Below are 25,559 nucleotides of genomic sequence, written 5' to 3' on the forward strand. Positions count from 1 at the left end.
CTCTCCTAACCCTGCAGGGCAACAGCTGAGTTGCAGCTTGACTTTATTCACTTGTTCACTTGCTTGTTCACTTGCTGCCCTGGCTCCACTCAGCCTTTTTACATTTTATTAGTTTAGGTAAGTTTAGCTATACATTGCATGTTTCTCTGCCTTGAATTTACTTTTATTTCATCTGGTTACTCAACACTCTTTAATTGAAAGCACCTCTGGCATTCAAATCAGGCTGCTTGACCAAGTACAATACAAGTTAACAACCTCAGAGGTAATCTTTTATCCTGCGTAGTTTCATTCCAAAGTGTTGCTATACCTTCCTTGTCATTAAATTTCCTTTTTTTTTTTTTCTTTTCTTTTCTTTTTTTTTTTTTTTCAAACAAATTGCAAGAGGGAATCCTGTAATATTTCCCAAGGGAAATCAGGACTGTTAAAGCTGTTAGACTTAGAATATCATTATAATTTATTTTGCAGAGATGGCAAGTATGAGTATTACTCTTGTAATAGTCATGATGATATATAAATATATATATATATAAATATATTTTTAAAATAAATATATGTTAAATATATAAATATGTATATTTTTACACACACATACACAGTATGAGAAGGGAGAAAAATCCTTGTTCTGCACATTTCCTTTGGTTTGGTTTTCTGATTGATCTCCTATGGGTAGGACAGTCATTTTAGTAGATGTTTTTTATTCTTTAGTCAATTTTCTCTCTCTCTCTCTCTTTTTTTTTTTTTTTTTTTTTTTTTTTTTAACCAGCTGGCTTTTTATTGCTTTCATTTAAAGAAATGTCAGTAGTGCAGGTTTTCTCTGGAGGCCAAGTGTTCCATCTCCAACATGTCCAGTTGTTTGAAGATGACTGCTGAATCAAATACATTGTGGTTGGAGTTCCTTGGAGTCTTGCAGTCAGGGAAATGTCTGGTACTAGTGTTTGTAACATTATAATATCTGAAATGTCACTAGTTTAAGCAACGTATGTGAAACATTTTAGATGGTTGTAAGACACCTAAATGGTTTCTTCCTGCAATGCCAGAGAATGCCATGGCATTTCTCTGACAAATAAGGGAGGTGCAGTTTTGGCCCCCAGGAATGAGCTGAGCAGAGAAGGCAGGGATGAGAGCACAGAGCAGAAGCCATGAATTAAAACCACTGAAATTTGAAACTGATGCTTTGTCAATCCAGAATTGCTTTTCTAGGTAAGAAGGACAGTTCACAGTAAAAGGGCAAACTAAAAAGATATCTTTCCAAGGTAGTTTAGGGTAAAGTAAAAGGTGCAAGGCAAGAGGAACGTAGTCATAAGTGGATGACAGAGGCTGTTGTATGCACCCAGGAAGCATGAAAGAGAGCAAAACTACAGTTGGGAGAGAAAATTGAAAGTCTTTTTGTATGACGAACATACAAAATGTTATTTCCTGTTGTTTGGTGCAGCAACACTGGCAGACAATAAAGAACTATTTAGGCAAAGCAAAGCTAGAAAAAAACTGCAAATCCCTAGTGGGACGCAACAAAATAACGTTAATGGACAGCATGGTAGTAGATGAAATTCTAAGAAGATAGACCCAAAACTAGGTATGTGGTGGGAGAAATAATTTGAATTATTTACAAGATGCAATGTGTTAACCTGACTATAATTAGTCGACTCCTTTGAAAGTACTTTAAAGCAAGATTTTCCTGGGTTATTATTTCTTTTGCTTTTTAAATAAGAATTTTACCTTTACTATGAGGATAGCAGAGGAACCTTTGCTTTTAAAATGTTAGGAAGAAGTTGATATTTAAATGAGTACTCTGCACTGAATTGGATAAATCTGGCCTTTTAGAATAACTGATGCATTAGGTAAACCCAGATGCAAATTGGTGTGCAATATACAGAAACCTGAAGGTGTAAACCATTTAGCTGTTGTAGAATCCTAACCAAAAAAGTACTGGTTAAATCCTCATTTATATCTTTCAACCAGTGTAAACTATCAGCAAGTAACCAGAGTGACAGCATTGTCACGGAATTCCTGGCATCCTGCAGCTGAAATCCACAAATGAATACAATATTCACCTTTTTTTTCTATATCTTTGTGATTGTGGAGGAACACATTCTGGTGTTAGAAGTTTTCTGACTCTAGCCAACAGCATCCTGAAACACACTGGAAAGAAAATAGTAGCAGTTTCTGATCTTCCTTGCTTTCTGCTGCAGCCTGAGATAGAAACATTTTGCATGGATTCATTACGAAACGATTTTCCTGCATTCCAAGATTGCGCTGTCACTGCGTGCCACCATGCAGACTGGAGAACAGACCTCAGTCCTATGTTACACCAGTCCCAACAGTGCTATTTCCCAGCTGTTAGAGCAGAAGTAAGCATTTGCTTTCATTAAACACTATACCTAACTATCATTTGGCATACTGGAATATTTGTGAATGGCATACAGTTTACCACCTGCTGGAGCATTTTTTCTGAATACTGATTTTAAAATGTAATTAATAGATAATAATGGATGCAATTGCAAGTGGTGCAATTACATGAGGATGTTTTTGTTTTGTTTGGGAGTAAATTCTTTTTACTATGAAACCTGCATTCATATTTTTGGCAGTTAGGTTTTGTTTGTACCTTGGTATAAGACTAAAACAGTGGATTAAATCCACAGTGTATTTCACTGCTGCTTTCACAATGACAACTTCATTTCCAGTGTAATCTAAAATGCTTTCTATAATTATATGATGCCTTGTAAATAAGCCATCTCCAGAAGGCTTTAGAGAATTATAAGATAACTGAAGCAATGTACAGTACAGAAAATAGTGCTGCAAAGGAATTGTGCTGCAGTTGAACAAATGAAAGCAGATTAATTAAAAGATCAAAGATAGAGGAAATGGAGAAAAGTATGGTTTAAGGGAACAGAAAGGAGATGGAGAGTAAGTGTAAGTAAGTGGGGATCTTTTTAGAAAGAAGTTAAGTCTTTGAGGGACCAATGAGATTGGGTGGGGAAGAAGGGGCAAGCTCCTCCAAGTTCCTCCAGCTGCTGAAAAAGCCTAAGCAGCCCCAGAGATGATGCAGGGTGGGCTGAAATTTAGCAAAGATGGAGTCCAAGTGCCAAAAGGCAGTGCTGGCTCCTGGCAGAGGTACTCCTGGCATCTGCTGAGAGCCACGGGAGAGAGCAAACAGCTTTGTTCTTTTGGTGTTGATGCCTGCAGCCTGGAAAGGCAGCCTGGCCACTGCTGGTGAGGCAGAGGGAGATAAAGTAGCAAGACTTGAGGTTAAGAATTCTTCTCAGAAATGAGGTGTTACTTCACTCTGCCATTCTCAGAGCAGCAGATCCCATCTCTCACCATTTTGGGAGGGTTTTGGCCCTGCCCTGGCCCAGCCCAGCATCACATTAGGGATGATGGCATCAATCTGGAGCCAGGGCTGCACAGCATTGTCACCAATTCAATGCAATGTCTCTGATACATGTGACAGCTCTTTTTTTTTTTTTGTGTTGGGAGTGGTTAACGAGCTCCCAGAGTGACACAAACAACTTCACTTTTTAAACCGTATTACTTGTGACTGAGCTGGTTAACAGGAGGGGGAATCATTAACAGCAAAACCAGGTCCTTTTCTGGGAAATGTGACTACTTGCCACAGTGGCCATTTGCCTGTGATTTATCACTTTCTTTTTTCTTTGTAAAAAACATGGTTTGACATTATTATACCATTAGCATGAAGTAGGTCAGTACGAAACCATAAATGTCTGCATACAGAGCAAATTACAGAGTGTCAGTGGTACTACGTGATCTATTACAATGTGACATTGCTTATGGCATAACTCTGCTGAGGAAAAATGACTCTTCAGGAATGAAAAATGATTAATAAACTCTCAGACTACAAGTGAAATTTCTTAACAAAACATATGTCATCATAGCCAAGGATTTTGCTTTTTTTGAGGCTTCCCTGTATTTGTGGGGAAGGGAACCTCCCCCTTTCAGCTTTGAAGGTGGGTGACTTTCACAGGCAGATATTTAAGTGAGACACATTATCAGATATTCACCTTTGTGGTTTTTTGTTTTGTTTTGTTTTGTTTTTTATTATTGTATTTTCTATGTAGTATTGCAGGATTGTGCAGTATCATTAAAATGAATAAACGCTTAATATGAGAAAAGTTATTACTCTCTCTGTCATTATACATTGCAAGTTGTTTTATTTAGTATAAAATCATTGTAGCTCCAGAACTGATAGATGCATGACAAAAGTTTAAGGCTGCATACATACTTTTTATTATCTTATAATACATTAGCAACCAAAAAAAAAAAAAAAAAAAGCAGGGCAGGAAAACTTTTATTTTATGAAAAGCCTGGAGAAGAAAAGTTAAAACTAGACAGAATTAAGAGTGAATGATAACAAAAGTGGAACTCAGGAGGGAAAATAAAAAATGTTTTTGAAACCTTGAGCTCACTTTTTTTTTTGTTAATGACTTCACTATTCCTTGTATTGAGAATATATAGAAATAATGTTTTAATCTTTTTTCTTTTTTTTTGTTTTTTTTTTTTTTTTGTTTTTTTTTCAGCAAGAAAAGGAAAATCACTATGTTTCATGAGTCATGTAACAGCGGGCATCTGAATTAGCTATTTGCAGAGGTGCTGTAAGTATAGCTGCAGTGCTAGCTATGGAGACACATTAAGACTGATTGTTACTCAACCTGTGTTCTCTGCAAGACCTATTCCTCCCTCCAAGCATTGTGCAAGTTGCTACAGGTTTCCATTTTTGTTTTTGTCATTGCAAGGCAGTATTTATTTTTGCAAATGTTTTCTCTCTTTTTTGAGGCCAGAGGTTGTTAGTGCCTTTCCTATCAGCCCATTCTACCTGGTAGGTTTCGTATTCCTCTAAAGAACCTCTCACTAACCTCCCCGTTCTAGCTCCTGTCATTACAGGAGGTGGTAACATTCCTTCTCTTGTATTTGAGTTTGTCTACTGGGTTGCAGCTTCCCACTGGCCCTTTGTGGGTTTAAATTGCCTGTGTCAGATGAGCTGGCTCTAGTTTTACCTGATGCATATATGCTACAGCCTATGCAGCTACTTTGCAGTTGTCTTTCCTTTCATCTCCATCTTTTTCCTGCACTAAGAGCCATCTCCTAGTTCCAGCATTTTAGAGCATTGCTTTTTTTTTTTTTGTCCACACAAAAGACTTGGACTGATGTATCTGCGTGTCATGGCCTCCATCCTTTGTTCTCTTGCTGTGATAGTCTGTCTGCCCAGCTGGCACTCCTTGGCTGTCCCTGAAGTGTATGCTTCACAGCCCGGCACACCTCCCAGCCCACTGGTGGCCTCACTTCTCTGGCTTGTGCTGGGCTGCTCTGCAGAGCTGGGGAGGTTGCAGTAGAGTGATCCCACTTTAAAAGATGTTGGTGCCTTCCCACCTGTCTTGCCCTTGCAACTAAGCTCTTTTTAATTGGTGAATATCCAGGTGAAGAGGATGTGTGCATACATTTCTCTCTGAAGTCAAACTGCTTTACTGTGTTTATTCTAACTTTTCTTTTGAACTTAATGTGTTGGTAAACTTAATGTGATGGTAAACCAGCCACCTTCCATTTACGTACAGTAATACTAGTGAAAGGATCACAGGCCATTTGTATAGCCTGTGTCTCAGAATGTGGAAGAGTCATCTGCTGTGATTACATGCTGCCTATCACTGAAAGTGAACAGATCTCCTCTGTGTTCTCCCAGAGTGATGAATCCCCCTCTGATCTGTTCCTCAGCATCCACTGTATGAGGCAGGCATGCATTCAAGCCCCAGGACTGGTATCCTGATATTCAACTTTGCTTTTCTCTGTCCTTCCATGAGAAGTGTTGTTCATCTCATGCTGTCATCCCTCAGTTCTGCTGGGACAATATGGAATTCCCCTCAGATAGAATCCAGACTCAGATGGGGACCACATCTCTCACCTGTCAGCAGGAGGTGCAAGGAGTTACATTTGCACATTGCAGTATGCCTAAATAGAAAAATTGCCTGTGAATGATTTTGGAGCACCCATAATAATTCTTCTTTTCAACATTCCTGAATTGCCTTCATCCTTCAGTCATTTATTGCAGGAGGCTTTATTGATGTGGCAACATAGAAAGTATGTGCTTTTCGGTATTTCCACTAGCATTAAGCATTAGGGACCATCTTGTTTTCAGTCTATATAACTGCTTCTGTTTTTTTCAGGTGTGATATCATGTATTCTAGGCTGCTGGGACTGCTTGAAGGCTGCTGTGGTTATGTCTCATGCTCAGTGGTGCAGTTGTGGCTGGTTCATGGGCCATCTCTTCACTAATCATTAATTAATCCTGTAGTAATATGCTAAGATTACTGTTTTACTTATTTCTTTACTTATCCAGTCAAATGTCTGTTCCCAGACTTGGGCTATCTCCACCGGTCACCAGCTTTCACCAGCTGCCTTGAGCACCCTCAGGATCTGCTAAGCTGTATGAAGGATAAGGAGGTATAACCGATCATTACTTGAGTCCTTTTGCCTCCTTAGTCTGAGCATTTCTTGGATGACTTGGGTAGAGCATTTCCAATGTCCTTGGGTGTTTGATGGATAGGAAGCTTCCCCATTCTGCTCTAAGTACTTGCTAAGAATTGGATGCAATTTATTACCATGTTCCTGGATTGGCTCTGTCTCATCACAGTTTCTCCTACAAGAGCATTCCTTGCTGAAATGTTGCTTGGTTTAGTTCACACTTCACCTCTAGACCCTGGTTGATGTTTGCCACAAATCAGAGTCAACAATACTTTAGACCTCTCCATCAAAAACACTGAGGAAGCTTATCACCTTCATTATGCCAAGATTTCTCAATGCCACAGGCAGTGGATACTATTGCCTTAGGTTAAATGGGTTGCTGTGTACTTTACAGGCACTAAAGTGGAATTATTCCTCTTAAACAGGAATTTGTAGTCAGTGCTTTTGTCCATGGGTCTGTGGAGGCTCCTGCCAGAGGGTTTTCTCCCTCCCTCATACTAGGCTGGTGTTTGTTTCAGTGAGGCACATTTTCATCATGGTCAGTCCAGTTGCTTTTTCAATGACTCCTCTGTGGGTAACATAATCAGGTGTTTCAGGAAGCTTGGAGCTGTACAGAGGGAAACCAGATGATTTATTGCTCAAGCTCTGAGCATGCAGCACCTTGGGAACATCATGTGCAGTCCTCTCCCAGTACTACTCTCCGACCTTGTCTTACACTGCACTTCTGACATGCAGTGTGGAAAATGTCCCCAGAGTCTGCTTCTGAAGGCTCTGAACAGCAATGTCTGCTCTTTCATAGATATACTAGATGCCATACATTTATGTAGCAGTCACAGATCGCTGCTATGGCATATTAATAACCCTTGGCCACAGTTCTTCTGTCTAATGGTGTCACTTAGGAGTGCTGCAGGAGATTACATTGCAGTGACTCCCCCATCCAGCTGGAGCTGAATTGGTCATTGATCTCATAGCAAAGCTGCAAATTTAGCAGCTGAATTGCTGGCAGCTTCATCTGGTAATGCAGGATACTGAGTCATTGAATTTGCTATATTCACACAGCAGCTCACTCTCATCTGGAAATGATGGGGAAGGTAAAACTGGACTGCATTGGAAGGGGGAAGACTGACATGTTACTCTGCCCCATGATGACGAGAAAGGCCCTGGGTGAAGGGAGAAAGCTGTGTTGTTCTTGTACCTTTCCAAGTAAATTCTTTTCTCATTTCTGATTTCTGGGATCTGTCAGTTAAAGCCTTATCTCTTTGTTCTGTGCTACTAGCACACATCATTTTGATACAGTCCCAGGATAGCTCAGCTGGTCTTACTATCTGGAAACCTGTCTTGATGTTTAGATCTGTGTCTCTGCAGTGCCTTCCTGACAGCTGGAAACATCCAGAAAAGCTTTTCTGTCTAATTAAAAGAGTCCCTTACGTTTCCAAGGCTACCTATAGCATTGAATTTCCAAGTTTGTAATGAAAGCATCTATTTCTCATGCCGTGTCTTCTCCTCTTTCTGAGAGGAAGGCAAAAAATATCCATTTTTTTATTCCCATTTGGTGTAAGATCAAAAATTGTACAGAACGTTTACCATGTATTCATGTTTTGGATGTTGTATTGGGCAGCTGTGTCTTCATTTGCTTCTTACCTTCATTTCCTAGGGAGCAAGCTCCTGAGAGGACCTCAGATGTGTTCTAAGAAGAGAAAGGAGTTTACAACATGTATCTGAACTGACATATGTCTGCCCATGGTGGCCAAGGGATTTCTCTGGCTGGCTCTCCTGATATCTGACCCTGGGGCTTCCCTCCTGCCACCTCCCATGCCCCACTTCCAGTGTGCTAGGTTCCCTTGAAGTGCCTTTTTTTTTTTTGGTGCAGAGAAGCTGGTTGTAACATGTCAGTGTGAGCACAAAGGAAACATCAGCAGCTTGAGCAAGGTTGCTGGGGGGAAGAGTCAGCTAAGACCAGGGCATTTTCGTTTGGTTTATTTGGTTCATTTAGCCTTGGCTTAGATGAAAACCATGCTTCCAACTCCATGGGTTCCTTCTCTTCCACAGCATCAAGAATTAGCCAGTTTGGTTCTCCTTGCCAGCCAGCATTCTCCACAGTATGTTCATGTATTGCCTGCTTGTTCTGAATGCTGACACTATCCTAGTGAAGGACCAGAAGGGCAACAGTCAGTCATTTTAGCACTTAGTTACCAGATTACTTAATTTATAATCTCCAAAAATTCCATCTGTGTGCCTTGGACTCTTCAAAGACAACAGTACCACTTAAATTAAGTTTTAAACTAAAGCTTTCTTGGCATTATTATTTGTAAAACTTGGAACAAATTAAAAAATAGAGGATAGTTACAGAGAATGTGTTTGTTCATTTTTCATGTACTTGTTCAATTGAATGGCAAAGCTTGAACAGATCATCACTGGTTATATCTTTTCAGGATATCAACAGGCTTACATCACTATGTGAAGAACTATGAAATAGCTTCCACTTTTTCTTCTGGCTGTTTGTGGTGGTTATCTCCAAGTCTTGCAGGAGTCCCAGGCCAGCATGTAGGGCCTGATCAGTATCTCATTCACCTCTCCTTCACTGCCAGCTTATGCTGCTTGCTGAACCATCAATCCTGTCCTCTTTAAGGATTTTCTGCCTTCAAAATGCTTTGTCTGCAAGCTGTGATTTTGAATTAATGCATAATCCAATGCCTGTCGCAGATATGATGTTGCCTTTCAAGTAGAGTGGGTGTTACAGGCTTCACTCATTAGTACAGACTAGTTCCCATCTAGTTTATATCCCCCCTAAGCCATGGTGTTTCCAAAGCCATTCACAAACACCCTAGGTAGGAAGAAATTGTTTTGCAGCTTCCTGAAGCTGAGTAAACAAGAAACAAATCATAGTCTACGGAAGATGCTAGTTCAAGAAAATGAAACATCAGGAGGTGAAAAGAAAGAAACAAAAGTACAAAGCACGTGAATGATGTTTCAGTACTGTTCTCAGTTTGTTTACTCACAGACACAAATTTCATCTCAGCTTTCACAAACATTTAATGGAGTGAGTTAGTTCCAGTGATTTTCAGTTTGTTTGTTTGGTTGGTTGGTTCTGAGCTAAACAGAAGCTTCCGTCAGCTGCATGGAAACCTCCATCCACTTCTCTGCTCCCAGATGGAATTTGTAGGTAGCAGGCAAGAGCTAAACAGTGACATGGCATTTTTCAAGTCCAGTATGAACATTCATACCTTTAAATAAAGATAAACCAATAACTTAGAAGTTAGTCTGTGATGGTGCTGAGTAGCAAAACTGAGTATTGGCTGGAGTGATTTATCTCTCTTCCAGTGTCTCCCTCTCCATTCTACCATTTGTGTGCCCAACTTGTGTGCTCAGTACTGTGTGTGCTTAGTTCAAAAACATAGTGTTAGTAGCATGGAGTTGCTGATTATCTCTCTAAAAGGCTCTCCTGGGACAAACATAATTTCTTCAAGACATATCAAAAAACTGAGCAATAAATTCTCAGAATGTTCTGTCTCTTATGCCTTTGAGGAGTTAATATTTCAAATTTCTGCTTGGTTTTCACAGATCTCAACATTTTAGTTTCTGGGGCTTTGTAGACTTCAGAATTCTTGTGCTCTTTAAGCATGTGCTTTCACTTCTGTTGCATGAATGTACATTCCTGAAATGACCTTTTGATAATACATTTGCATATATTTATCACTGAGTCAAAAGCTGTGTATGTGATTTCAGTGCTAGGAGCAAAATCTCTTTGATGAAAATCAGTGAATAGTATTCAGGATATGGTTGGTCTTGTTATTTATATTTATATTTATATTTATATTTATATTTATATTTATATTTATATTTATATTACTATTTATATTTATATTAATATTTGTATTTATATTTATATTTTTCCCTATCAACTGAATCTGGCAAAAGCTTGTTTTCTTACCTGTCTGGAATAATCTTGAGGAATCCTGGGTTTATTTGCATGAAATTAGAGGAAACTATCAATCTCTAAAGTTTTAAGATAGAGTTTCTAACATTTGGTTTGTATCTGTGGTTCTTAAAAACTCTTATTCAAGAGTGAATATAGATGAAACCTCTAACTATTCCCTATTTGCTTTCTCCATAAAAGTTAATGTGCAAAAGAGTGAACTTAACTCTTTATAACAGACAAAAATCTTGAGACACTTGTAGCAGTTTAACTGTTTGAACTTTGAACTCTATTTTTTTCCTTGCTCAGCAAAAAGGGTTTTTGTGTTTTAAACAGTATGCTGCAAAATACAGTTCTCTGGGACTTCTTGTACATTGAAACCAAACTGAACTTTCTTTGGGGAACAGGGAGTTACTGATAGGTGTGATCTTTCTCTGTATGAAAAAGCAAAATGACACGTGCTGTTATACAACTGATTTAGGAGCACCATTGTCTCTCTAAAGGCTGGGGGTAGAGGTGATGCCTGTTTCCTATCCAACATTCATTTATTTTATACTTGTAATTCTGGTGTCATGCAGTTAACAGTTTTTCCCCTAGATGCTATAATAGGTAAATATGAAGCTTAAGGATTTATTAAACTTTATGGTTGGTAAAGATAAAGCAGCAATAGTGCCTATTTGTGTGTTCTGCCATTTTATATTGGTGATTTGTTTCATTGTCTTCATGATCATTTGTTTAACTTTTTAAATTCATTTGCTATAACTTAGAATATTTTTTGTTTACTATGACTGGTGTAGTAGCAGCTCAAGTAAAGTCTTTCCTGGGTAGTCATTCAAGGTAAAATGGATGACACCCAGGCACTGAACCTCATGAGTTGCAGCATGTTTTTTCTTTCTTGCCATTTAAACTGTAGCTTTAAGGTCAAACAAGTCTTTGAAAAAAAATTTTTGATTGTTTTAAAATCAACTTTGTCTATGTCAGAAATTTTAATTGTGCTTGTACAGATCTTTCTGTCTAGAAAAATAAAATATTAAACACATAATGAATAATGCAGCTGTCTCACAATACTGTGAATAAGGAAGTCATAAACTGCCTGGGTATTGAACTGGCACAACATTTACTATTATTTCTGGAGTGATAGCTTATGCAGGTACAAGTTGCATGATGTAATGTTGAGCATTATACATGTATATTCTTTTAGAGTAGAAATGGTACTTTTCCATCTCCCACTGCAGGAGCAGGGCTGCACGCTCATCTGCTCCCTGCAGTAACAGAGCTGTGTGGAAAGCCTAAGTTTAATGCAGCACTGTACTGAGGAGTCAATAGATGGAGACATCCATGTGAAATTGCATCTTGAGCCATGAAAAGAAAACTGAAGATACCTTAGGTAAAGAGTTGTTGATGACCTTTGCCTTCAAGACTCTTTAAGGATGCACTTTTCTCTCTCTTGTCATGCAATGATGCTATTTCAGTTGACTCTGCTACACTGTTTTTGCTGCTGAGCACCAGCTACCACTGCTATTCCCTCCTTACCTTCTCTCCTTCCTTTCACTAATATAACCTGGTCTGTTGGCTGCAGTTGGACCTCTGGAAGATGCTGTTTTTGTCCATCAGTTCTTTCTTCCATTAATATATTTTTCTTTCATTTTTAGGTAAAAATAAATGTTTCTAATGTTCTTGTTCAGTGAAAATGTCTCTGTTGCTGAAGTTTCAGTGGCACAGAGGCTATATCTTTTGGTTTTCCAGGCAGAGAGATTTTCATTCCCAGTTGCTTTGCAGAGGACTGAGCCTTAGTATGGAGCATTTCTTCTTTAAATAAAAAACTTTAAAAGGGGAGAATTTCACTTTTAAAATTAATCACCATGGCAACCTTTACAGTGAATTTCCAAACATAGAAAGTTGCCTTCAAGAAGCATGGTTCTCTAAGAGAAAGGTGAGTTTTTACAGCTTCTAACAATGCTCCCAGAGAATATAAGATTTTACAGGAATCAGTTAGAGGGACTTTTATAGAGAGAAAGGAAAAGTTATATGATTGTGGTGGTTGTTTTTTTATTATTTTATTATTATTTAAAGAGTCTGCATGCTAACTAATTTCATCATAATGCTGGCTTAAAATAGACTTGGAGAACTAGATAGAGCCTAGCAGTAATATATGTGATAAGATATTGCTAAATATCACCTAGGTAAATTTATAATTAACTATTTGCCAATGATTCTTTCATATATATAACAATATTTTTCCTAGTTTTGGACTGTCTTTTTATGCATATCCAAAATCTTACTAGCAAATACTAAATATTCATTTTAAAATTAAAAAATAAATAAGATATAATAATAAAAAGAATCTGAAGTAATAGAATAAGGGTGGGGGGGGGAGGTCATTAATGAATTAAAAGCAGAAAATCCCTCACACATTACAGTTCAGTGAAATGTAACTTTAGTAATCATCTCCATGTTCCTCCAATTTTCTCTCAGTACTCAGACGAATTATTTAATATCCCATTATCTGTGTATATTATATCCAAGGAACATGGAATTTCTTTTCCTACTGGAAATTTGCCAGTGAAAATATTGTTGTGCATCATATGAAATCCTGACTTTTTCCCTGAAATGGGAACTCTGGTGTTTCATTGTGAAATCCCCTGTTTCATTCTGAATTGCAGTAAGAGCATTTTACAGTGAAACTTGCTATGTCCAAAGGTGTGAGACTTCTGGGAGAAGGAGCTAAAGAAACTCCATCTCAGTGAAGATTTCAGAGGACAGTACTGAGGCTGACGGACTGGTGAGAGACAGACAGTTTTAATCAAATTGCAAGTTTACCATGAGGAATGTTCAAAAAAAAAATAATCCAGTCAGCTCTACTGAGAGTGAATATAACAATTGGAAAGTGTATGTAAGAATGGGGGAGTGTTCCTGCAGGGCACATAGGGTGCAGGAGGGCAGGTCAGCAGAGGGGTGTCCTCATCTTCTTTCACACCATCTGGGAGCTTAACTGCAGGGTCTGGACTGCCCACGCTGCTTACATCTGGAGCGGGCACAGTGGACTCTGGCCATGCGCTCACCACAAGGTTTTATTTAGCTGTCTTGCTAAATACAAGTCTCTTGTTCTGTTATATTACACTGGTCTAGTCTTCAACATGGAAAAAACAAGGAGATTCTTCTGGGGTCAGGGCTGGGAGGTGCTGTCAGTGCTTCAGATGTATTTCTCTTTGCAGTGCCTGTCTGGAGGAAATAATTCACAAAGAAGCTCCAAGCATGGAAAAGTTCAGAAAAGACTTCATTTCATTTTATTAATGTAACAAGTCATTTAAAAGTGACAGCCTTAAGTTCAATACCTCAGTAGTTCAATTAAAAGGAAATGCAGTTAAAAATAAGCTCAATTACTGGATTATTCATATTATGTAACATCTTTAGAAAAGTCTCACCTTTGCAGCAAAGTTAGCAGTAAAAAATGTTACCAGAAGTGTATGCTCTTTTAATACGTCTCTGCCGCCATACAGTGATATTTTTAATTCATGTGAAATATGAGTAAGCAAAAGATTGCCTTTTTTTAATGGCGGATATCATCAGTGTGAGCTGAAAGGTTGTTTCTTCTTGTATGTAAAAGTCTTATCAAGAACTTTATTTTAAAATCCAAAGTCAGCTGAAAGTGTGACAGGGTGTCTGGGCAGCGAGCAGCTCAGCAAGCAGTACATTTGCAAAATACCACTGAAGGCATGGGATTGTGTCTGTAAGAAAGCCAATTTCAGGTCATACCAAATGACTACAAGTTGAACAAGAGGGTTTCAGAAGAGAAATAATTGTCAGGAATTACCATGACTGAGTTTCTGAAAAATTGGCTGAAAGACTGACCTTAAGCAGGCTGTCAAATGCTTTCCTTCCTCATTGCTTCTGATTGATGGGATTATAGGTGGATCAAAATATTTCTCATACCATCCATCAGCATGTAGCAAAACCTAGAACATACACTTTTTACTGAGAAAGTTAGATTTGGAATTTGCAAGTATGAAAGATGCATTTTTATTTTCATGTTTTTAAAGACAATGTATGCTCATTTCTATAGAAAAGGTGAACATTAGTCTTTATGCATCATAAGTAACAACTGTAATTTTATAACTAAGGAGATGAGCTGCAACACAGAACAATTAAAAAGGTAGAACTTTATTTTGTGCATTTACAGACTCTTGCACTTGTATAAATCATAAGGAAAGTAATCAGGGAATAATCATTATGCATGAATTAAGAACATTTATGGCCTATATTCACTGAATGGGAGCTTAGTGTCAGGGAGAGTTATCACTGAATTCTAAATTGTGGATATTCAGAGAGACTGGATTAAAGTAACTGCTTTGATTTATTTTATTTTTTTTTAATTGAGGATAATATATAGGATATTTTGATACAAGCAGTTATATTCAAAGAAGGGAAAATACAGGGCACGAACAGACAAGAACACCAAGTATCTTAAGTACATTTGGACAGCGCTGTTTGAGGTTTAGGAATTCTTATGACTCAACATTGTATTTAGTCTAATATTTAACTTCTGATGTACTTTCCCATAAAATGGGTTGTTAACTGAGAAAGCTGAGAAGAAAAAAAGGCTCAAGATAGTAAACGATGGAATTTTCTTTATCTTGGTTGGTTTAGGTTTACTTTTTAAAAGACCAAGTAAAGATGTATCATTAGAAAAAACATTATGTGAGAAAAAAAAAAAAAAAAAGGAATATAATAATGATTTTCTTATCATGGCTTGATTATTGAAAGAGATGTCATCAGTAGCCATAAAATGAATACTATGCTTAATTTTTAACAAGCAGAGATGTCACAGAAGGAGACTGAAAACATCATAAATGTTGTCAGGAACTGAAAGGAAATAGTCTAACATATGATGTTCTTACTTGATATTCATTTTTCTCACAAAATTTCATCCCTTACCATTCTGATTCATCTATTTCTTTCACTCCTAAGCACAGAATATACTTTATTGATTGAAGCATTAAAATCATCTTTGGAAATCTATTTCAAGACTGCAGTTAGTTCAGTTGGAATTATGACTGCTAGAACAGTCCTTTGTAAGCAGGCTCATATTGCTTTGTAAATGAAGAAAAATGTTGCTGTTTGGTGGTTAGCTCCTCATGCAAATTTAACAAGAATATCTCTTGTTAAACCCCATCCCTTTCAGGATATAGATTTGTGATCATAAGAAAGATCATTTTGAAGAAAGAGATGAGTCCAGTGGGATCCATGATTTTTTTAGTGCCATTTTGATTCTAGGGCTGATATCTAATACAAGGAGGTACACATTTCTCTTTCTTTCAGGGACTTTATAAGACAGCTTTCCACAGTTGTGTGTAACCAGACATTCACTCGGGGACTGAATTAAGGGTCCATCTTTGTGTGATGTATTTATTTTTTATTAGTGTTTTGTTTGCTTGTTTGTTTGTTTGTTTTAAAGAAGGGCTTTACATTTGGAAGTCATTAATGTTATTTTGGGGTTTGCTAGGTGGTTTTTGCTTATCTTGTTTTGATTTTTTTGATTGTTATTTCCAATTGACTAGCAGGCCCTTCAGTATTTTTAGGTTTAAGTGCCCTATTGATGGATTTGACTATACTCTTGGTTTCTAAATACACTGCTGCCTCCTGTATTTGAGTTTTCTCTTTGTGGATGGTACCATCTTAGCAGCAGAGAACACAATCATACTTAACCACTCAGATGCTGCATATTTTTCAGAGACTGCCCTGGTTAATGACACATTAGGCTCTTACTGAATTATTACTAGCAAGATTCATGACAAGGTAGTTTTGGTGATGAAATTTCACCTTGTCGAATGTTCATAAGGATTGCATTCTACAGATCTGTTTAACTGCATGGTCTGGACTCAGAGAAATGGTATCTGTGAACAGGAACAGTATTTCTTCCTTAACTATCTGCTTTCTTTGAATGCTCAAATGTTCAGCACCTGAGATATTCAGAGCAATTTAAGGATCACTCTCAGATTGGAATGTCCTGACAAAGATAATTTAGAAATGTTTATAAAGTTTGCTGTACATGTTTTGTGATTTATTTATTTATTTGTTTGTTACTTCTGTAGGTGTTTTTTTTTAAATGAATCATCAGTAATGGGGCATTCAGTGTCAGGGGTATGAGTGAAGACGAGGAAGTTTTCTATGAATAATATTTGTGAATGCCCTTTCACTGAAAAAGATGGCAGTCACAAAAGCTAACTCTAGGCACGTTTCTTTTTACAGGTTCTCCTTATAATCAGATTTTTTCAGGTGGATTTAGAAAATTTATGCCTCTCCTGTGCCTTACTTTAACCTTTAGAAATGTACAACTAACTTCTTATATATGTTGTGCATAACACACACCTTAAAGTCTGTCATACATTATGTGGTTTTCTGAATTGTTAATGTGTCAGAGAATTATTCACACATGAAAAAATGATGGGCCTTGCACTTGCACAAGCTTGTTATTCAGTAAATGTGTTACACTGACTGCCTTTTACATCAGAGAATCTGTATATTATAGACCTCACATCCTACGATGTAGTTACTCGATTTTTATTGCTTCCTAACATTTTTTCTGATCCTGCTATAAAGAGCTTCAGAAATTAAAATGATAGTGATCAGTAGAGCACTTTTTCACCACCTCCACTCTGCCAAGTTCAAACAATCATTATGTGATTACTGCTTTGTTTCAGAGTTTATTGGTCTTCCACCAGAAATATGATGTAGCTCAGAACAGAAATAAGTATGACCTACGCACTTTAGTCAATCCAGATTGACATAAGTGGAGAACAATCAATTGGATCCCTATGAGGAATGTGTGTACAAATATGGCAGGTTTACATACTCTTTTCAAGAGCATCTTGTTATTGTTAATTGCCTAGAGTCCTGCCAGAAAGATGAAATAGCAGATGAACACAGATTTTCACTGGTGTCTGCTGCACACTACAGCTGCCATCTCCTCTGGGGATCACCTTCACTTTATGATCATTTAGAAATCTTGGCACCATAGGCTTTATTGCAAACAAAATGGTTACTTGCCAAGAGAGTGTGCTGGAAATTAATGGTGCACGAGAGAAAAACATGCACCACACATGCCTCAACAATTTTTAGATAATTGTCCCTTGATAACCTTTTAGGGTTGAGGATATGTCCACAGTTCCCAGATGTTGTGAACAGCCTCTATGTCCACCAAGGACAGTCATTCCAGAGGGCAAAAACCCTCCTAGGCACTGGACTTAACCCAACACAGATGACCTATATAGTCAGATATATCAGTCCAGATACAAATTTAGTTCAGAAGTGTTTTATTCAAATGCATTTTATACAAAAGTGTTTTATTCAAATTCAGCTTGCTGCAGGATAGGACACAAGATATTTTTTTACCAGCAGGAAGAGTTCATGGGGCTGGAGCTGTGTGAGGGTGGTTTCTACAAGTCAATGTGAATTCCCCTCATTTTCTCCATCCTTTCTTTCTACCGAAGCTGTGTAAGGGACCATGCTGTAGTACCCGAGAGTATGGATGGCACACCAGTCCTCTAAATGGGATGTAAAAAAGACAGTTAAATTAAGCCTAGTTACTGTGCTGAAAATTGTTACCGACTGCACTGTGGAGGCAGACACATTCAGACATATCCTGAGCTATCGTTTTCCCCATCTGTGAAGTCTTCTGGGTTTTTCCTGTTCCATAGATGATGTCTTAGATTGATTGTGCTGCTCTGCATTATAGAGAATATCCAATTAAATAAAATAAAATAAGACTTAAGATATTTGAAATGTAGCAGTTGGTATTCAGGCAGCATATTATAATGTAAAAAGAGAGGGGAGGAGGGGGAAGGTGGGAGAGAAGTTGGTGGGGAGAGGGACAGAGAGATTGAAAAAGAAGGCTCTGCTTTTAAAATCTACCTACACGTGAAATATATCTGATGGTTAGTGCTTCACTTCTTTCTTTGGTCAGTAAAAAGCCTCTGGGACTTGACTAAGTGTTTGGTTTCACTGGATATTGTGGTTTGCCCTGACGTTTGTACTGCCTATTAGAGCTGTGTGTTCTGTTACCTTTTACTGCTCTCATACAAGCAAAAGGCTAAAAATCAGTGCAGGCTGGCTTAAAGAGAATGTCCTTGATTTTAGAAACTCGGAGAAATAGGTAGTTGTGCATAAAGAAAACAATTTTGAACACAGCACTTAATACGAGTGAAAGTAAGTTTTAAATGATCTCAACACTGAGTCTATTTTTGGCAAGTAAATGCTGTGCATATGTAGTAAAATGAGTGAGATGAGTTACTGTATAGTTTCCAAATCAGTAAGTGCCACTTAAGAATACAGAGCCAATCTCCCAATTTCTTTTAAAACATAGATATTGCCTCAGAAAATGAAGAGCTGACACAATGTTATTTATTGTGACAGAAACAGAGATCTGAATCTGTTGGTTTCTGTATGAATTCATGGTAGTGAGGGTGGGTCAAAAGCCAGAAAGAACACCCAATCAACAGAAATTCTGATATCTTTGCTTTTTTTTTTTTTTTTTTAATTTGAATCTCTTTTGAGCGATTTTGGAAGTCACTTTTGAACACATAGCTTAAAATATTTCTACCAAAATTAGCTTCTAGGCAGATGAAATATTTCATATTGGTTGGACTACTTGTTTCACTGTATTTTGTTTTATTTTGTTGATGTGTTTTGCTCTCTGGTTTTAGTTTCTATGTTTCAAATTATTTCTTACTCTTTGTATATTACAGTAAAACATTAATTGATGATTGGTATTCCAGATGGTGTTTCAGTAATTGATATGATAATTGTTTTTTGGCTTGCTCGGAGACAACTGGTATTCTAATTGGTAATTTATATTCAATTTGATATGTTAGATTGCATTTTTCAAAGTAACAAGTCATTACAATATAGAAAGCTAAGATATTCCAGTCCAGATAGGGTCAGATTTATTTTCTAAACAAGTTTTTGACAGCACAAACAGTAACATTTTTTTTTCTTAATAAAATGACAAGTTTTTGATAAAATTGAGAACCAATTCTCTAAAAAGAGAAACAATCTACTGAAAACTTAGTTTTTGGTGTCTACCACATTTCAGGCATTTCAGGGCAAGGTGTACTTTCTCACACCTATTTCCATATTAGAGCAAGCAAAGGAACTTTCTATTTTTTTATGTATTTATTTTTTACAAATTACTCTTACAAATGGTACGTATGAGTATATATGGTTTTAATGCTGTTAAAAGTTACAGGTACTAAAAAAAAAGTTACTGAAAAGTTACTAAAGTTACTAAAACAAAAAGAGTAAGAAAGACCTCAACACAGTGAAACCCAGTAGGAATTAAGTCAGTGAGAATGGTGACAAATGACACTGACGGCAGCTTGCTGGGAGAACTGATGCGTGGCATGTTTTACACACAGTTGTTAGGCATATATCCTGACAGGCTTGAAAAAAATAATAGAAGCATATAGACACTTTTTATTTTATTTATTTTATTTTATTTTATTGCAAAGAGGAACTAAAAAATGAAACATTAGACAGAAATGTTAATACAAGAATTATAAATGCAACAAACTAGACATCTTGGGAAGGAAAAGGAAAAAAAAAAAAAAAAAAAGAGGTTCCAAAGTTCCATTTACTCACTTGGGCTCGTAAGGTTTGCATAAGCAGCAGCTTGCATTCAGTACCATGGTCAGTAACTGAGGAAGTACAGGTGGAAGCAGCCCAGCTTCAGGGACATGAAGGGACATGAAGCTGCTCAGTTTAGTGGCTCCATGCACCTCTGAGCACTTGTTGTACGGTTATGCCCTCCAACAAGGAGTCCCATCATCACCCTCAAGTAAAGCATAGGTCCCTCCTGTAAGCTGCCTGCAGCGTAACCACAACAACCAAAGACAAGTCAAGAGCAACCAAAAAGAGCTTTATATTCACTCAGCTACTCTATTTTCTTCATTCATGCCTTCTTCATTCAACAAATAGTTTTTCAGCCTGTCATGCTGGCTATTAAAGTAGGACTTTTATGATTCTCTCCAAGGTATTTTCATGGCTTTATCCTGCCTCTCTTTGAGCCCTATGGTAATTTTTCAGTCATGGTAGATAATCACCATTGAATATAGTTGTTATAGTTTAATAAACTTGTTATTAAAGTATGTTATAATTTTTGTATACTTATTAAAGCTTGTTATACTTTAATAAACTACATTGAAGTCTATAAAAATAAGCCTTCTGATGATGGGCCTAAGGTAAGCATAAACTTTTTATTCGTTAGGAATTATTTTGTGCCGACAGAGTGAAATTAACACTGCCTCTGGATTGCAGGTATGCCACAGGTAATGTAGCCACTTCTGTCAATGTGGGGTGAATAAGCTTTCCTGGCCTAAAGCATATTTGCAAGTGTAAACCTTTGTCCTCCTGGAGTCTGTGTCATTTTAGCTATTCTTTTCTAAATTGGTGCAGAGAAATCTGTGCAACCCCAGCGGGTACACAAGCTCTTTCTTCCTGGAGTCCTGGTTCTAGTTCAGACATCCTTTTGATCGCAGTTCAGAACATAAGTCTTAACACTGATAGTGACTGGCAGGCACAGGATGATGCCAGCCATCTAGTTGAAGGAGGGTAATTGAAAAAAAAAAAAAGCTCTGACAGGTAAAATGCCTTTGTGAAGGCATTTGCTGATACAGAATGGCTATACAGCAATGCTCTTACAGATGTGATAAATGTAAGACCTGGAAAGCAACTCTGGAAAAAGATGCAACTTGCCAATGAGAGAGGGAGCACAGTATTGTTCCCAGTAGCCTTTGCTTGACATGGGGACCTAGAGCAGGTTGGGTTAGGAAGGAGGTCTGTGATTCACTGGAGGATTGCTTGAAGAGCTGTCTCATGCAACAGGGAGGCAAAGCCCATGTACATCTGTGTCTTGGGGCAAACAATGTTACAATGTGGGGGAAACAACAAAATTGAAAATGTATGTCAAAGTGTCACTGCGTAAACCCATGTTGAAGCCACAGTCTGAACATCATGTGTGTTGCTGCTCCTACTTTTTGAAACATTCTTCACCTATATTTCAGGTTCCCCCCCCCCCCCCATTCTTAAGAAAGGAAGGGGACAGAGAAGAAATAGCCAGAGATGATCAGAGGTCCACAGAAAACTATCTGTGAGGTGTAACAGTGTAAATTGATTCTCCTAAGCTTGGGAATAGAAACAACAGACAACATGGAGCTCCGTAGTATCATTAGTGGAACAGAGAGGGAAAAGGAAATAGTTATTCATGATCTATCCCAATACAAGTTTGAGGGTGACAGGTTCCAGACAAAGAAAAAGAGTTATTCCTTCAGATTGTGTATTTAAGCTGCGTAGCTTCTTTCCATAGGAATTTATAAATGTTAAGACATTTACATAAATTCAGAATTCAGCTGGACAGCTGAACTCAATGATGTGTTCAAATACTACACTTCCACTTCAAAATATCCTTAAGCTGGCAATTTGTTTGAGTCTTGGAGAAAGTGCTGGGAAAATATCACCATGTTCACCCTTTTCTTCCTATGTGCTTTCTATTGGTCACCAGTAGAGATAGGATGATGGACTGGATGGAACTTTATTCTGACCCCCTGCAGTTTATAGTAGTTATATGAAAACAAAAGTAAAAATAAACAAATAAAACAATGGAAATGGGATGGATCAATGACATCTCTGTTCCTTGACTTCCTTAAGAAACATGAAAGATCATGGCAAACATAGAATAGTTCTGTATCACGTGCCACAGAGCCCAGGAAGTTTTAAGGAGCTTTAAGGCCTTTGGAGTATAAATGGTGAGGCTGTCTGGCAGAGGTGGGGGGTAAGAAATGTCATTTTAAAATATATATATATATATATATATAAATAAATAAATAGTGCATCCTGCATGTTGAACCACAGTGAAAACCAAAATACATACACCATGCCTATATCCACCATGGATGTGTGAGTTTTTGAGAGAAAATAGTAGAAAAGTAACATTCACAGAACATTTTCTAAAACTTCTATGGATCTTGACAATTTTCATTTCTCCAATATATAGGAGTTAAAAAAAAAAAAAAAGAGAGAGAGAGAGAGAGACAAAAAAAGACTATGCAGAGCAAAAAACATGTAATTTATCAAAATGCACCATATTATTAAGCAGCTTTCTCTCCAGCCTGTCCTGTTTCAGGGAAGTTCTGTAACTAGAAGCTTTTTTGTTTGTTCATGTAAAGGTTTGCAGTTGTGAGGAGTTTGTTGTTTTTCATCTGATATAGTCAGTATTTCAATATTTTCAAAGCTGTTCTTGTATAACTACATATATACAGTATAATCCGTGTTTAGATATGATTTGTGTTACCAATGGCAAAGGAGTTGACATTGTGTTAGAGAAGTTATATTTAAACCTATGAAAAATGATTTAATCTCATGTAGAAATCCTAATGCTGTTGTAACATTTTTCTCCAAGGTATAGAGAAAGATAGCTATGCTTTTCTGGATGTGTTTGTTATCTAAGTAGAGCATAGGATGGGAAGGAAAAAAAAAAAAAAAGGAAAAAAAAAAGATCTACCTTTAGTCTATGCTTTCAGGCATGGGTACAGAGGGCAGCACTGAATTTTTCTCTCCTGCTCATTCATTTCCACCTAGGATTCAGAGTAAGCAGAAGAGTCAATTGTGGCATCAAGCATAGCTGTCTCTCTGCTGAGCCTCAGATGAAAATGATTTTTCATGAGAAACCTTTTTATCTTGCTTCACTTTCTGAGCTCCTCCTTTTCAAAGATAACTTCAAAATGTGAAAAAAATGAATATGTCTGTGGAGCATCATTGACTTTAATAGAAGATGTGGCAATTTGTGCAAGCTGAGGAAAGGATCCCTAGCTTTTTAAGGTGGACAAATTGCCTCATTATCTCCTTTACTCAGCATAAAAGTCAAAAGGAATCAAATACGCAATATGCCTATTTATGTATCACACCTTAATGCCCCATTTTTTGCTATCTGCCCATTTTTCCAAAGTACTTCCTTATGACCTTGCTCATCTGTGCCTTGATGACTGCAGGCTCCCCAGAGCTGCCTTGCTTCTTGTGGCCCTACATAACACTGCAGCTGAGATTTTCTTCCTTACTTCTTGCTCTGTGCAACCCTGTATTTGCTCTGCTCTGAAAGGGACCTTGAAGAAAGGCTATGCCTCAGTCTGCTCTCAAGGCCTTTGCATAGGGCCAAAACAGAATAAAAGACCCACATAAAGGAAAGAAATAGATGAAATAATTTGTCTCTAGCATGAGTGCTGACATGCTGATAATATCAAATTGAAAGTCCTTATTGCACCTGCCAGCCTCAGTTTGTTATCCCAGGGAAGGTCTACAAAGCAGGTCAAGGCACTTGAAGTTAATTAAGCACTGATAGCTAATGGATTGTTTATACAGCTTTGCAAGCCTGCATTGGATTGTTGTTGTTTATTCATGTTCATATTATCTCTGTCTAGAGAAAGACACATCAGGAAAGAGCCTGTAACTACTTGACTGTAGCTATAGGTGGTGCAGACTGGAACAGAACTGTGGCTGACCCAAACCTGCCTGCCCAGTCAGAAAGACCGTCTCAGTGCCAGCACAGCCTAATTTAGACACAGTGCCTTGCTGACCCCAGCTCTGGCACTGAAGTCCTCTCTGCCAGTACCTGAGCTGCTGAATTACTCTTGGTCAAATGGTACCTGCCGCCAGCTGGTACCATTGCATGCAACAACACCAGCTGGCGGCAGGTGTTGTTGCATGCAGAGGTGTGTGGTGCAAAGTACCTGATGGCCAGGGCTGAGACATGACCACAGTAGATGCCCAGTCAGATGCTTTGTCTGAGTGATTTCTGTGCAGCACAGGTTGATGTTCACCACAGTAGCATCTGAGAGACAGCAAAACAAATACCACTGTCACATAAAGCTCTGCACGCAGGCTAGTTCTAAGCCACAGGCATGCTGTGGTGTTTTCTACTTTTAGTAATTTCTCACTCCTTTTTCTTTTTTATGTTTGGTTTTATTACTTCCTGACTTTGAAGTACTTTAGTACTCCACTTTTAATGTGCACGTATACAGGTTTTATACAGGTTTGGAGCATTATAAATTCTCTAGTTTCATAAGCATACTGTGGCTTTATATGAGGCAAAGTACGCTCAATATAAAAGAAATGCAGCTTTGGAAATAAAAAGAATTATCATATGAAGACATAACTGGGAGCAATGAAAGTTAGCCAGGAGCAGGATGGAGGCTGTTCATCCCTGCTGGCAAACTGCACAGCTGAGATTTTTTTTTAGGAAAGGAGTGAAGATGTTTCTCTTACATGAACCTGCAAGCTCAAACAGAGGCCTCAGAGGAGAACAAAAGATCATCAAGAAGAGCAGTGCCTCATGGAGACAAGAAGCTTGTACAAGGAAAAAAAAAAAAAAGTCAGGAACATAGGTAAAGAAGGGAAAGGCACATGAAGATTGAAAATACAGAGAAGGATTTTGCTCTATACAGGAAATGAAAACAACTGAGTGATGCATACAACTCTTGAAAGCCTAAATCTCATCCAGCTTGAAAACTCTAAGGTTCTACTGGCCAGCATGTAAGACTTCCACTTACATCAAACCTAAGTTGAAATGATTCTTATGATCTGTTTATAATAAGTCAGAGGGAAAAGAAAGAAAAGAAACACTTGCAAGTTGTTTGGTTTTTTTTTTTTTTTGTATGTTTGTTTCTGTTTTTATTATCATTATTATTATTAATTTATTTATTTATTATTACATTTATTTATTTATTTATTTTTGTAGCATCTCTACTACCTGCCAGATCATTTGACTGTGTTCATACCTCCAGCTACTGGTGTTACCAAGCTCATTTACCAATGGCCATGCTGCAGGGACAGATGCAGTCAGGCATACAGCAGCACTGGGATTTTGGTGGTCAGCAACTGTGTGGTGTCAAACCTGAAAGTAGGGGGAAAACTCCACCAAGCAGAGTTAACTGAGGATCCAGGATTCAGTGTACTGCTGGAGAGCTTGTCTTTCTTTCTAGATGTCTTGTGTGGGTATTGTCATACTGTAAAATGTGATAGGTGTCAACTTGATTATCTATTCTTCAGTTCTCCACACCATTTTCTCACATCTCTGACCCACAGACCCCGTGACTCTGCAACAGTGTGGGTTATTTACAGGAAGAATAAG

At 37.8% G+C, this 25,559-nt stretch overlaps 1 protein-coding gene across 10 annotated transcripts in view; it reads left to right on the plus strand.

Moving 5' to 3' along the window:
• Window positions 1-25,559, plus strand: part of ANO4 (anoctamin 4) — a 221,767-nt gene that overhangs the window by 64,101 nt on the left and 132,107 nt on the right. The window contains exon 1 of one of the 10 annotated variants that reach the window (XM_084506044.1): window positions 12,277-12,317. The exons of the other annotated variants lie outside the window; for them this stretch is intronic. The gene's annotated coding sequence lies outside the window, so the exon portion shown is untranslated. Of the gene's footprint in view, window positions 1-12,276; window positions 12,318-25,559 lie in introns of those variants that run through there. 10 annotated transcript variants of the gene reach the window in all.

The sequence above is a fragment of the Aythya ferina genome, assembly GCF_964211825.1.
Source record: "Aythya ferina genome assembly, chromosome: 1".
Classification (NCBI taxonomy): Eukaryota; Metazoa; Chordata; class Aves; order Anseriformes; family Anatidae; genus Aythya; species Aythya ferina.